Source organism: Corvus moneduloides, chromosome 4 (genome assembly GCF_009650955.1).
Source record: "Corvus moneduloides isolate bCorMon1 chromosome 4, bCorMon1.pri, whole genome shotgun sequence".
NCBI classification, from domain to species: Eukaryota; Metazoa; Chordata; class Aves; order Passeriformes; family Corvidae; genus Corvus; species Corvus moneduloides.
In genome coordinates this window covers 40,099,302-40,110,704 of record NC_045479.1, presented here as the reverse complement: position 1 = coordinate 40,110,704, position 11,403 = coordinate 40,099,302, and the positions used below count along the sequence as shown (strand labels likewise).

The 11,403-nt window shown below is 43.2% G+C and overlaps 1 long non-coding RNA gene across 2 annotated transcripts in view; it reads left to right on the top strand.

The window, feature by feature from the left end:
* The first annotated feature begins 4,816 nt into the window (after window positions 1-4,816).
* Window positions 4,817-11,403, top strand: part of LOC116443415 — a 34,496-nt gene continuing 27,909 nt past the window's right edge. The window contains exon 1 of one of the 2 annotated variants that reach the window (XR_004239875.1): window positions 4,817-5,150. This is a non-coding gene — a long non-coding RNA (uncharacterized LOC116443415). Of the gene's footprint in view, window positions 5,151-10,522; window positions 11,245-11,403 lie in introns of those variants that run through there. The other variant, XR_004239876.1, reaches the window with a different exon arrangement.

Here is an 11,403-nt window from a genome sequence, read left to right as displayed (position 1 = left end):
CTGAGGTGAATCTGCTGCCTATTCTCACATGAGGGAACTCTCCTGGGTTGCCTCCACAGAGGGAGTTGCACACAGTGGCATGGCTCTTTTCATGTCAATGTAACCAGGTGGCACCAGTGTAGTTCCCTGTGGGGACATGGTCCTGGTCCCTGCCTCCAGGCTCCAGCTCTTCCATTCAGAAAGCGGTCTCCACATCAGCATCATGCCTTCTTGCCCTCTCCTCCCTCATTCATTGCTGTACAGCAGCCTCTCTGCCAGGCAGCTTGAGCATGGCACAACGAGGCACATGGTCAGCCCAGGAAAATGAGCAGGCACCATAAACCCCTTGCTGCTTTTTTCCCAAAATATTTCTGTTTTGTCTCTGAATAGTACCCCTTGGTGTTGTACTGCTGCACAAGATACCCTCCACTACAGGATCAACAAGTATTACTGGAGCAAGAAGAAAGCTTCCACTATTTTACAATGCCTCTCACTCAAAATGAAGGAAGATACTGTCATCTAAAATGATTCTGCTTCCATCAGGAGATTTCCCTCCTCGTGCTGTCCTCCATTTACAGAGTTGTTTCAATAAAAATTGAGCCACTGGCCATGTTTTCCACGGAAAGCAGGGTGTAAAACCATGAATAATGAAGCTGCTGAGGTTCCACAGGATAACATTTAATTTACACTCTTTATCCTGCTGTCTCTTTTCTTTCAATTGAATGAAGGAATAACTGATTTCATTAGAAGAGCAGAAAGAAAGTCTTCCAGCCTGTCTTTTGTGCTAGATGCAGAAGAGTTTGGGCTTTTCTCTGGTCAAAGGCTACTGTGTAACACCATCCTGTATTTTCATCTTCTCATGTCTTCTCCTGGTTAAGTCTGCCCCTTCACTCTTCTCCCCAACTTTCATTAATGCTCTTCCCAGCTTTGCAACTCCGCCCCCGGCAGCTGCCAGCTGCCTCTTTTGCTGTTGTTTTTCTTCCTTACCCTACTTGTCCAAAAATCCATAATGAGTAGCTAAATTTCTAAGAAGATACTTAAAAAGCTAGTCTTAATAGTACATTTTTATTTCACATACCCTTCACTCAGCAGCGGATAAATCCAAAGTATAAAGAAATGCTTTACAGAACAGCTACAAGTAATTTGTGCTGTACAGATATTTTTGAATGAACCCATGCAAAAGTCACTTGGTTTCAAGTTTCACAATAAAATTTATTAACTTTGGTTGAAACTCTGTTCAGTCATGAATTAGAAATTTGGGTTATGCTTTTTCTTTTTTTTTTTCTGACGAAGTTCAGCACTTTCACATGGTTTTGACATGAGATCAGGTAACCCTTTGAAGCCAATAGGTTCAGAGCAGTTGCAGTTTGAGGTTTTGAAGCTGTAAAAACAGTCTATACCAACTGGCAAGTAGATTTCTGGAGGTGTGAGGTGTGTTAACTGAAACAAGAAAGGTTTCAGCTGCACCTGAGTGCTGATGGCAGGCTGCACTGCAGTGCCCTGCTGCCTGCCAGCTGAGAGGGGGAGAGGTGTCTGGTCTGGCACAGGGCTGGTGTGCTGGCAGGAGAGCAGCTGTCACCAAACTTCACACCTGGGGGCTGCACCAATGATCTGTTGCTCTGACATCTCAAGTGCCATGCTAGGGGCTAAATAACCTGAGCATCATCAGCATCTTGTTCTTTGAGCTCTTTTAGGAGCTGCACAGGATAGGCAGGCAGGAGTGAAGCCCTAGGACAGGCTGGGGTCTCCAGTCCCCTCCAGTGCTCCCATTTGACTTCACGTGCCCCGAAGCAAAGTGTGTCTGAGCTAATATTGTTCTTCTGCATGTCTTTTTCCTCGTGCTGACCAATCCCAGTGTACCTGTGGCACTTTGGTCTTGCTGGAGGGATAGGCATTGGGAACAGAGTTACACGGAAAAGAGTTTTTTCTTGCTCTAAGTACCGGCTAAGTGCTTGGTACCTGAACTTTTTGCTCACTGCCGCCATCAAGTCTCTGGAAACCAGTGTGCTGTGCAGTGAGCAGTTATCTGTGGCTCTACAGTTCCCTCCCCAGGGCATAGGAGAAAGAGGTTTTAGTTGTGAGAGGTGTGCTCTTCTCTTTTCCCTTGGATTGCTGCTGCCCATATTCAGCAAGACCTAGGCAAGGTGGGCAAGTTACTTTGTGTGGGTTTATGTGGGAAGATCAGCTGAGTTTAATTTAGGGGCGTAATTTTGTCTGCCCTTGTCATTTCCTTAGTTTATCAGAATATATTTTAGGCAAAATGAGCAATAAGAATAAATAAAGTTAGATTAATTGAACATTTTGACTAGAAACACCTTGAAGCACATGCCAAAAAGTGTTCCCATGTTGACTCTACTTCAGCATAGCTTCAGCTGCGTGCCATGACCAGAGCAGTACCACCATCAGCTGCTGCTGTTTCTTCTCCTCACCAACATCCTGCTCAAGAAAAGCAGAGGGAAGCCGAAACCCTGAGGCACAAGCAGCAGCTCCCACCTACCCTTCAAGTAGTATCAAGACCAGGAGGAACCTATGGTCACTTGGGTTTGTGTTTAAGGAATGAAATTTAACTTGAAAATCTTTCAGAAAGGGACTGCTACCAAAGTGGTAAGGAAGACTGAGGAGAAACACATGAAAAAGGAAAGAAAAGGAATGAAAATGTAATGCAGGAATAAGTAGGTAAATAAAAAAGCAAACCAGAACAAAAAATTAGTTGCCAAACAAGCAAAATTCCTTTCTTTATTTCATCTGTGCTCACTCCAGTCTAAGAGTTCTCAGAAGATGAACTCTTCTGTTTAAATGGGCTGTAAATTTTAGCAGCAGAAAAAAAGCAGTATAACATCTCTTGTTTGCAAGGAGAGATATGAGAGATCACTCCTGCAGCCGCGATACCGCTGCATCCAGTGGCTGAGATGTGTTTGTAGTTGGAATGGGCAAAAGGGCTGACACCTTCTCTGCATGCAATCTGAGTAAATACACTCTCCCTTTTTCAATCTGGGAGGTTTCAAGGCCCCCCTGATGTAGTGCCTCTGCTATGCAGTATCAGGAAGATGTTTATCTATCGTGGTTTCGGGACATGTGCAAATGATGCATCCGGCTCCAAGTTTCAAGCCTGAGCAGGACTGGAAGCGGTATGTGGTCCTGAACTGCTCACCGTGGGGCAGAGAAGTCTGAGCTTCACCTTTGTTCATCACTAAATAGCAGCTTGAGAGGAAGCTGGGTTGGGCTGGATTCCTCAAAGATGAGTGACTTTCATGTTGTACATAATACACATTTTCAACCGAAATGCCCTTGGGGTTGGACCAGTGCCACCTTCCATGAAAAGCCCCTGGAATACTCACTGAAGCTCAGCAGGGGAAGACCAAATCCTCCTGATGTGGAGGCAAGAGGGAGAACACTCTTGGCAAAGCTGTTGCTTGTTTCAGGTAAGAAACACGGTAAACAAGGCTCTGAATAATTGCACCTCTGAAAAGGGATTTGAGATGAAAATATGAGGAGCTTCATCAAAAGAGAAACAAAATTTATTTGCATGCAAAGAAATACATCTAGCTTTACCAAGACTAAGGTCTGGGCTGCCCAGCGCAGAAGAGATTACTTGTTTCATATAGTAATCATAATTAACATCCTAATGGATTAAAAATACCTCTTTCACCTCCACAATGGAAATTTCTTTTTTGATTAACCTGACTTGCCCTGGAATAACTCAACCCGGGGCCCTTGCGTTGCTCTGTCAGACATGCAACACACCCTTCAAGGGGCAAAACTTGCCTCTGCCTCCTACCTCCAAGAATGATTAAACAAAAAAAACACAGTTTTTAAGAGGGAGAACTGAATCAAAGCAGCCCTTTGAAATATCTGCCAACTCAGAAGTCAGCTCTCCAAAGAAATTACTCTAAATTGAGTTAGTGTGAGTAGGTAGTGTGATAGCTGGGGCAATTTGCAAGCATGATGCTCATCAGGCATATAATGCTGTTGAAAGTAAAGTTGACAGGGTACTTACACACCTGTAGACCAGGGTTAAGGAGATTCAACCTGCCCCTCCCAAAAGTCCTGTCACGCTTCCCTTCAGAGTCAGAATCTCTTTTCTGATGGATGTGTCTGATGCCATGTTAATATTGTACATTTAGTGAAGTGAAAAATAAATGAAAACTTGAAATGGAAATTAGAGCCAGGCATAAGGTAATAATTCGATGTGATCCAGACATTATTATTAGTAGTAATGCATTGCACTTCTTACCATACAACACAGAACAAAAGCCTTCCTTTTTTTTCGCCACTGAGTTTGCTATCAGAGCTGCAGAGCTGCACTGCTTTCAAAAGGCATTTCTTGTCACCACAAAATAGCTATTGAGACCCTGGGATCAAAGCCCTTCCTGGTCATCCAAGATCACAGGCAGCAACAGCTGTGCCACAACCAAAGGGCCTGTGGATATCTGTGCACTGCCATAGAGTTATTTGAAATCAGCTGGTTTCCTATGCAGAAAGACTCACACTGGGCATCAAGATGAGCCTCAGTACTGGCACAGTCTGCTCAGGCTCCTTGGATCAGCATCACTGCTGGACAGCACAGAACCACACTTCACATGTGACCCAGATATCCAGCATTCCTTTCTCCTGTGCTCCACAGTTGCACTGATCCCTCTAATGGAGGTAAAAAGGTAATGTCTACACAAGTAAAATGAATAAACACGTATTTCTAAATTGCATTTTGTTGTATTCATACTTCTGTATCCGTCTCTCCCTCATGTTCTGTTTGGTGAGATTTTGGTTAAGTTTACTGTCCTCTTTCTCCAGCTCTCCAAACACATTCAATCAATTTTATAGCTCTGCAGAGGGGTTTCTAGGGTATCTGCTTGCCAGCATAGAGCAGCAGCTTATAACTGGTTTACTTTTTGGCAAGCTGCATTCTTTGGTGTCTGGCCAGAGGGTTTTACATCAGCTGCACACAGATTTTTGGAAGGCACCTGGTGTGATTTTCTGCTGGAGAGCACCTGGGAAAGCAGAGTTCAACTCAGGAGAGAAATCACACTCATCAGGTTCAGCCTCCCCAGGCCAATTGTCTGACTAGGAATATGCTTCATTTCTCAGCTGCTCACATATGCTACAATTTTGATTTCAGCCTTAAAAATACCTCTCAGGTTTCTCCGTCTAAGAAGAAAATGGCTATATGACAGGTAAGATTTTGAGTGACAATGTGAGGAGATTTTTCTGTTGTCACTTTCTCGGTCTGGTTGGGCTTTGTCTCATGTTAAACAAGGGTCGAATAAAAGCCCTGTACTTCAAAGCCTGATTTCAAGTCAGTGAAAAGACTTTGAGGTGCTCTGGCACAGGTTTTAAATACTAGTTTTGTCCTCTGAATGAGTTTATGTTGCAGATATGCAAAAAGCTTCATGTCTGTAAGTTTCAAAATGTTTGAGACATGCTCCTGGTAGAATAATGCCCTGAGTTTAGAGCTGACAGTCTGCAAATATAGATTATCTCCATGGATTAATATTGCTCACTGTTTTGAGGGCACATGGGGAACTGTTTTTCTGGTTATGTACTTGACATGTAGCACTCTTTAGTCCAGAAAATGGATTTAGAGCTTCACAGTTTAGTTTTGCAAATGCAGATTGGGTCATTTGTTTGTTTGACTGTTCGATTCATGCGTACAACTATACCAGCAATCCAGCATAAGCCTGTTTGAAATGTGTCCCTGGCAGTCAGCTGGGCATTTCTAATCAAGCCTGACTCTGGAGCTACTTTCATACTCCAAAGGGATTACACTATCACAAATCACTGGGTACCATTTCCAAATGGTGTAATTGCTGATTGACAGCTGGAGGAACTGCTGCCTGCTTCCTAATTCATAGGAAAAGTTGTTTGTTTAAATGAGAATTAGCTCTTTATCATCCGGAAAAACCAAGTATTATATGGCAGTGTAAATACGTCAGAGAAGTAGTGTGTCAATACGAAGCAAGGCAGAAAGTTCTAGAAATCTGAGGAGACTTGTATGCATTTTCAGCTTTGTGCAGATTGTCCTGTGGGTCCTAGAACAAAAATGGTCCCTCTGGTTTGCCATCTATAAAATGCCTCTGATTTTATAATTTATCTCCTTCTGACGTCTATTGGAAAGATTCATCCTTTAGTGTTTGCAAAATATTTTGAGATTCCCAATGGAATATGTTCCATCAATGTAAAATATGCATTATTCATCTCCTTGTTAAAATTGAGTTCTGAGTAGAGGAGAAAGAGATTATCTTGCAAGCAAAATGCAGCTTAAATGAACAAAAAAATATTTATGCTTTTCACAAGACCAAAAACCTTAGGGAGTTTTTTTCTTTTGCTGGGTTTTTGGCTTTTTAAAGGTCCATTAATTCAGATTTCTCAGAAATCAGTGTACAATCTACTCTGAATGAGCTAGCTACACTGGATATAGATCCAGTGGTATGGATATTTGCCTGATCAATTTGGTATTTGACTTATCTGGAAGCATGTTAGCCCAGATTAATACATTCCGCTGACTTAAAGCAGCTCTTTGGGGTGCCAGTGGACGTATCTCTGCACAGTAATTCCACTGTGCTCTGCAAACTGATTTTGCATGGAGTCAGCTCAGGTCTGGAAGGAAGATCAAACTCATTGTCACGGTGCCTTGACTCTGTTGTTCCAAGCTGGTTATTCCTGTTTTCTGCACATCAGTCTCGGGGAGAGTTATCAGCCCAGGTGCAGTGCAGTGGGAGTACTCAAGGTGGTTCTGCACCTCAATAAACAAGCCAGGCCAGAGCTTGCACTGTTCGGTCTGTAATATAGAGCCACTCCAGCACTGCTGCTGGAAGCAGTCTGTACCTGCCAGGGCTACTGACCCCTCGCCATCTGTGCTGGACTGTTGCTCCCTCGGGCTGCGCTAACTCCTGTCTCCTGCTGTGGGAGATGTGCCGTCCTCGGACACTGGAGAGCGGAGAGCTGACAGCTGCTGTAAACTGAGGCAGCACATTTGATGCCAGCTCACACTGCAACAGTTTGCACCAGAGAGCAACTAGCACAATGCCTCGATGTCACAAGATTTTCATTTTCACCAGTCCTAGAAAGAAGGAAAGGGTAAGAAAGAGAAAAGCTGATTATTCATATTCTCATCAGTAATGGCTCACTACACCGGAAAAGAGAGTAAAGCTGTCACGTCACAGGCAGCTTTAAAATAATTTATAAATAAGTGGCTGGGAAATTCATCATGCCACAAGTCTCGCTTAACTTGGCAGCATTACAGGTTTATCTTTTCACACACAGTTGTTTTTTAATGGCCTCACAGACAGGCTATAGTGGCCCAGCGCTTGTCCTCCCAGCTGCCAACCTTTCCTAGATATTCAGGTGATCTTCTGGATAGGGGACCAGGGTTGGAGGAAGAGACATCTTCTTTCTCTCCTTGACATGCTTCCCTCCCAGCACCAAATTCTATTTTTCATCTAAAAGGCAGCCTGCTCTTCCTCCTAAAAATGCTTTTAGCTGTAGTTACAGGTAGGGTTGCAAACTTGGAGATAGATTCACTGGTAGATTTGGACCCCTTTGCAGTCCTTCAGCAGGCTAGCAGAGTTGTACACCAAGTTCATCTATCCAGGGGAGCCAGGACAACACTCTGACCCTAATCTGTTGAATTATTATGTAGAAAATGTTGTCCACTAGTTTTCCTGGCTCCCCTTCAGAGCTTCCCTGGGGATATTTGGCAGGGAAGTTGCACAGAAAGGAGAAACTCAGTCAAGTTAAGAAAGATTAATACAAGGAACAACAATAAACATCAAGTCCCAAAATTCTCTTGCAAGAGAAATAGAAGTTCAGAACAAAACAGTCTGTAAGCTGTTTGGTGGCAAGAGGGCAGTTAGGAGAAAATTGGGTTCATCACCCAACAAGCAGATGGTCTGCAGCAGAGAGGACCAAGAATGAAGAAAATAATTAAAATATCTGGCAGTCTTCACTAATCGTGATTTGAGGACAAATAAAACCATCTGAGAAAAGAGGAAGCACTTGGATTTAAAAAGATTAGCGTAATTAGCTTCTTTGAGATTGTGTTGACCTGTCAGTGTTCACCTCCAGGCCCTCAAAGTGCTTAGAGGAGGCTGTATTTCCACTTTAGTCAGGCTTTGAAGATGCTCACTGGCAGAATCTCTTGCATACTCATCCTCACCTCTCCCCCCTGTACAGCCTCCCCTTAGGTATGATCTATGAACTAGACTGGTGATATACCTTGGGTTGAAATAATCCTTTAAAGATGAAAAGAGAGAACATTATTTTCTAACTGACAAAATTACTGTACAATTTTACTTACACAGGTGGGGACCAGGGGAAAGTGGTAGTTTCAGGGCTAGGAGAAGTGATGAAGAGACAGAATGGAGAGAGATAGGGAAGGCATTAGGTACAGTGGTGGTGGGAGGCAGGAATTGCTCACAGCACTTTCTGCCAAACCTGACACAGTAAAGCGCAAGCTGGTTTCAGAGGAATTAATGTTATCGTTGAAAAGTTGTTGTGGACAGAATTCATTGCTGAAACTGGAAAGCAGAAAAATTTTTCTATACACTTAAAGGAGGAAAGGAAATCTGCACAAACTATTGATCTACCAGCCTAGATTTACCTTCTAGAGCAAAAGGAGAAACAAACTACCTATAAGCACAAAGAAGGCACAATGAATATCTATTTTTAAAGAATTAACCCAAGTGACCCTATTTTTTCCCAGACAGTATCAAAAGCCCAATGAAAATGGTAAAAGCAAAAGATGTCTGATACCATGAGTGCAGTAGGGGATTTGACCCTGTATTTCCTCTGATATTTTTAAAAGCAGACTATAGTAATATGTTCTTGGAGAAACTGGAAGGTTGCTGCTTGAAGTATTGAAAATCCACTCTCAAGAAATAATTGGCAAAGGTTTAATGTCAAGACAGAAAACATATCAAATGAGGGCCCAGAGGTCTGTCCAAGGTCCAGGGCGCATCAGTATTTTCTACAGTATTTGAGAGGCTGTAAAAAGGAGAAAGTTACAAATCAGTAGCTGGTGCAGGAGGAGCTGCAAGCAATTTGAAGGCAAGCCTTGGACTTTAATATGATCATGACAAATAGGAGAAATAGTCTAAAAAAGTAGGAAGCAATTCTGTAAGAAGTGCAAAGTCAGATGAGCATGTGCCAGCAATGTTTTATGCAGAGGTGAGTTGACTGGGGCCTTCAGGGATGTCCGGGTGATGTACCAGTGTCCTGCACAGGTTCTTCTTTTCAGTAAGAAGATATTTTTGGATGGAAAAAAACAAAGGAAATGGAAAAGCAGAATGCACAGTTCAGTGCTTGCCTGAGCTGTGTCTGATCCTAGCAACTGCAGCCAATCTCTTTGAGTACCCCTAGTAATATTGCCTAAATAGAGCAAATTTTAAGAGACCAGGAAGTGTATCCTGCACCATTTGACAGTCACTTGTTTTTTGCCATGTAGATGTACACAAAATTTGGCCCAAAGCATTTAGCATGGATTAACTCCAACTGCACTAGCCAAGAGAAAATCCAAGCATAGAGAAAGAACAAAAGATAAAACAGTTTTGATCAATATATTCCAGTAAAGCCTGAAGGAATTAGGAAATTATTTAAGTAAGGTTATGTAAAGGGCGGTTCCCTGTCACGAACTTGACTTTTCTGCATCAATTCTATACCGTAAAAATAGATTGGGTGAGTAAAGTCAGAGAAAAAAATTGACCAAATTTTCTCCTCTGCTGTACCTAAAATATATAAAGGACTACTTTCATCATTCATGGTGGAAGGACAAACACTTGCACAACTGAGATTGGGGAGAGGAGAAGAGTGTTCCAGGTGCTGTACAGACCCTTTCTAGGGATAATCCTGCCCCTAACCTGTTAGAGTTGATGCAGAAGATAGAGACAAGCAGACAAGTATGAAAATGAGCCTGCCTGAGGGCAAGGCCCAAAACATTAGCCAGGTCTCCAGACCTTTTGTCTATTGCTTCACCTGTTGATGGATTGCTTTGGACTAATGGAGGTATAAGCTGTCATTGAATTCGGTTCACACTTGGTACGTAGGTGCCTGCACCACTGAAATCTCTGCTAACTGGTTCTACAAGTGGCAACAACCACAGAAAGACCCATAAAATTATCATATAGGGATAATGCATGTCCACTCACAAAATAAGCAGCTCACACCCCGCTGTCCCAGGCTGTCCCAGGCTGTCCCAGGCTTGCTGGTTCATCTACTCACTGGTGCTGTGCACAGGGCTAGCACAGGCCCCATGGGGCTCTGGGGCACTGAGTCCTTCTCGGGCACTGAGCTCTCTTGCAGACAGTTTCTGATACCCTGCAGTTTCCTAGCTTAATTCTAGCTTGTAGAATTAAATCCTGTGTAACAAATTACATTGTCAAAGCAGACTGAGAAGAAATGAATCTTTCCAGCCTCATTCAGCTAGTACAGAATAAATAATGTGATATTTCTCAGTCTGTTGCACAGGGAACAGACTGCCAACTGATTCCTTCTCCGTAATTGAGAAGAAATGGACAGTTAATACAGCTGGGAGGGAAATGGAGAGGTCTGGCATTTCCAGTGCTGCAGATGAAAGTCTCTGAAAACTCTTCTGCTTGGCAAAGTGTCAGAAAGCATCCTTCCTCTTTGATTGTAGCAAAAAGAGGGCATTTCTAAGCAGACCTTAAAAATCTCACGTGTTGTGCTGGGTGACTGCAGCAAAGAAGAGCAGCCTAGGTGTCAAAGCAAACCAGTTAATCACTGGGGTTAATTAGACCCCTGCAGTCATGAATGGCCACAGGTTCCACATTTTTCTTCTCATTCCAATGAGAATTGAACATGTCATTGCAGAGGAGTATTTGTGCTTTGTATTTTCTTTCACCACTGGCTGCAATAGAAAAGAAAATTACAGCCTGGCTACAAATGTCCATGAGACTGGAAGTGTTGGCTGTCTTGAGAGGACTGCTGATATTCTGCCTGCAAACATATGTTCCTCTCCTGATCACTGTTAGCTATCAGTGCTTTCAAAATGGTTTTATTTGTTAGGGTCCAATAATAGTAGTTCTCTCTGCTGTCCCCTTCTCCCAGTGATGTTGGGAGGTAGGAGCCAGGGGAGCCAGGAGAACTGCAGATGCTGCTGCCCTGCTCCTTGCCACTGGGTAGGCACCTCTGGGAGGATGGGAGGTCTGGGAGGATGTCCAGGAGGAGAGCTGTCCAAAGAGCATCTTATGTAGGCCTGAGAACAGGCTTTCCACTTGTGACGGACAACCACTGCACAGCTTATCTACCTTCCAGGTGAGGACCATATATAACATCTTCTCTGATGCTACTTTTATACCGTGGATGCTGCAGAGTAAATGAATGATGACCTAAGATTAAAGTTCTGTCCTGCTGGGCATGTGCTTTTGTAAGAGACATGACATTGCCAGGCTGTTACTTCACAGTTCTTCAGAA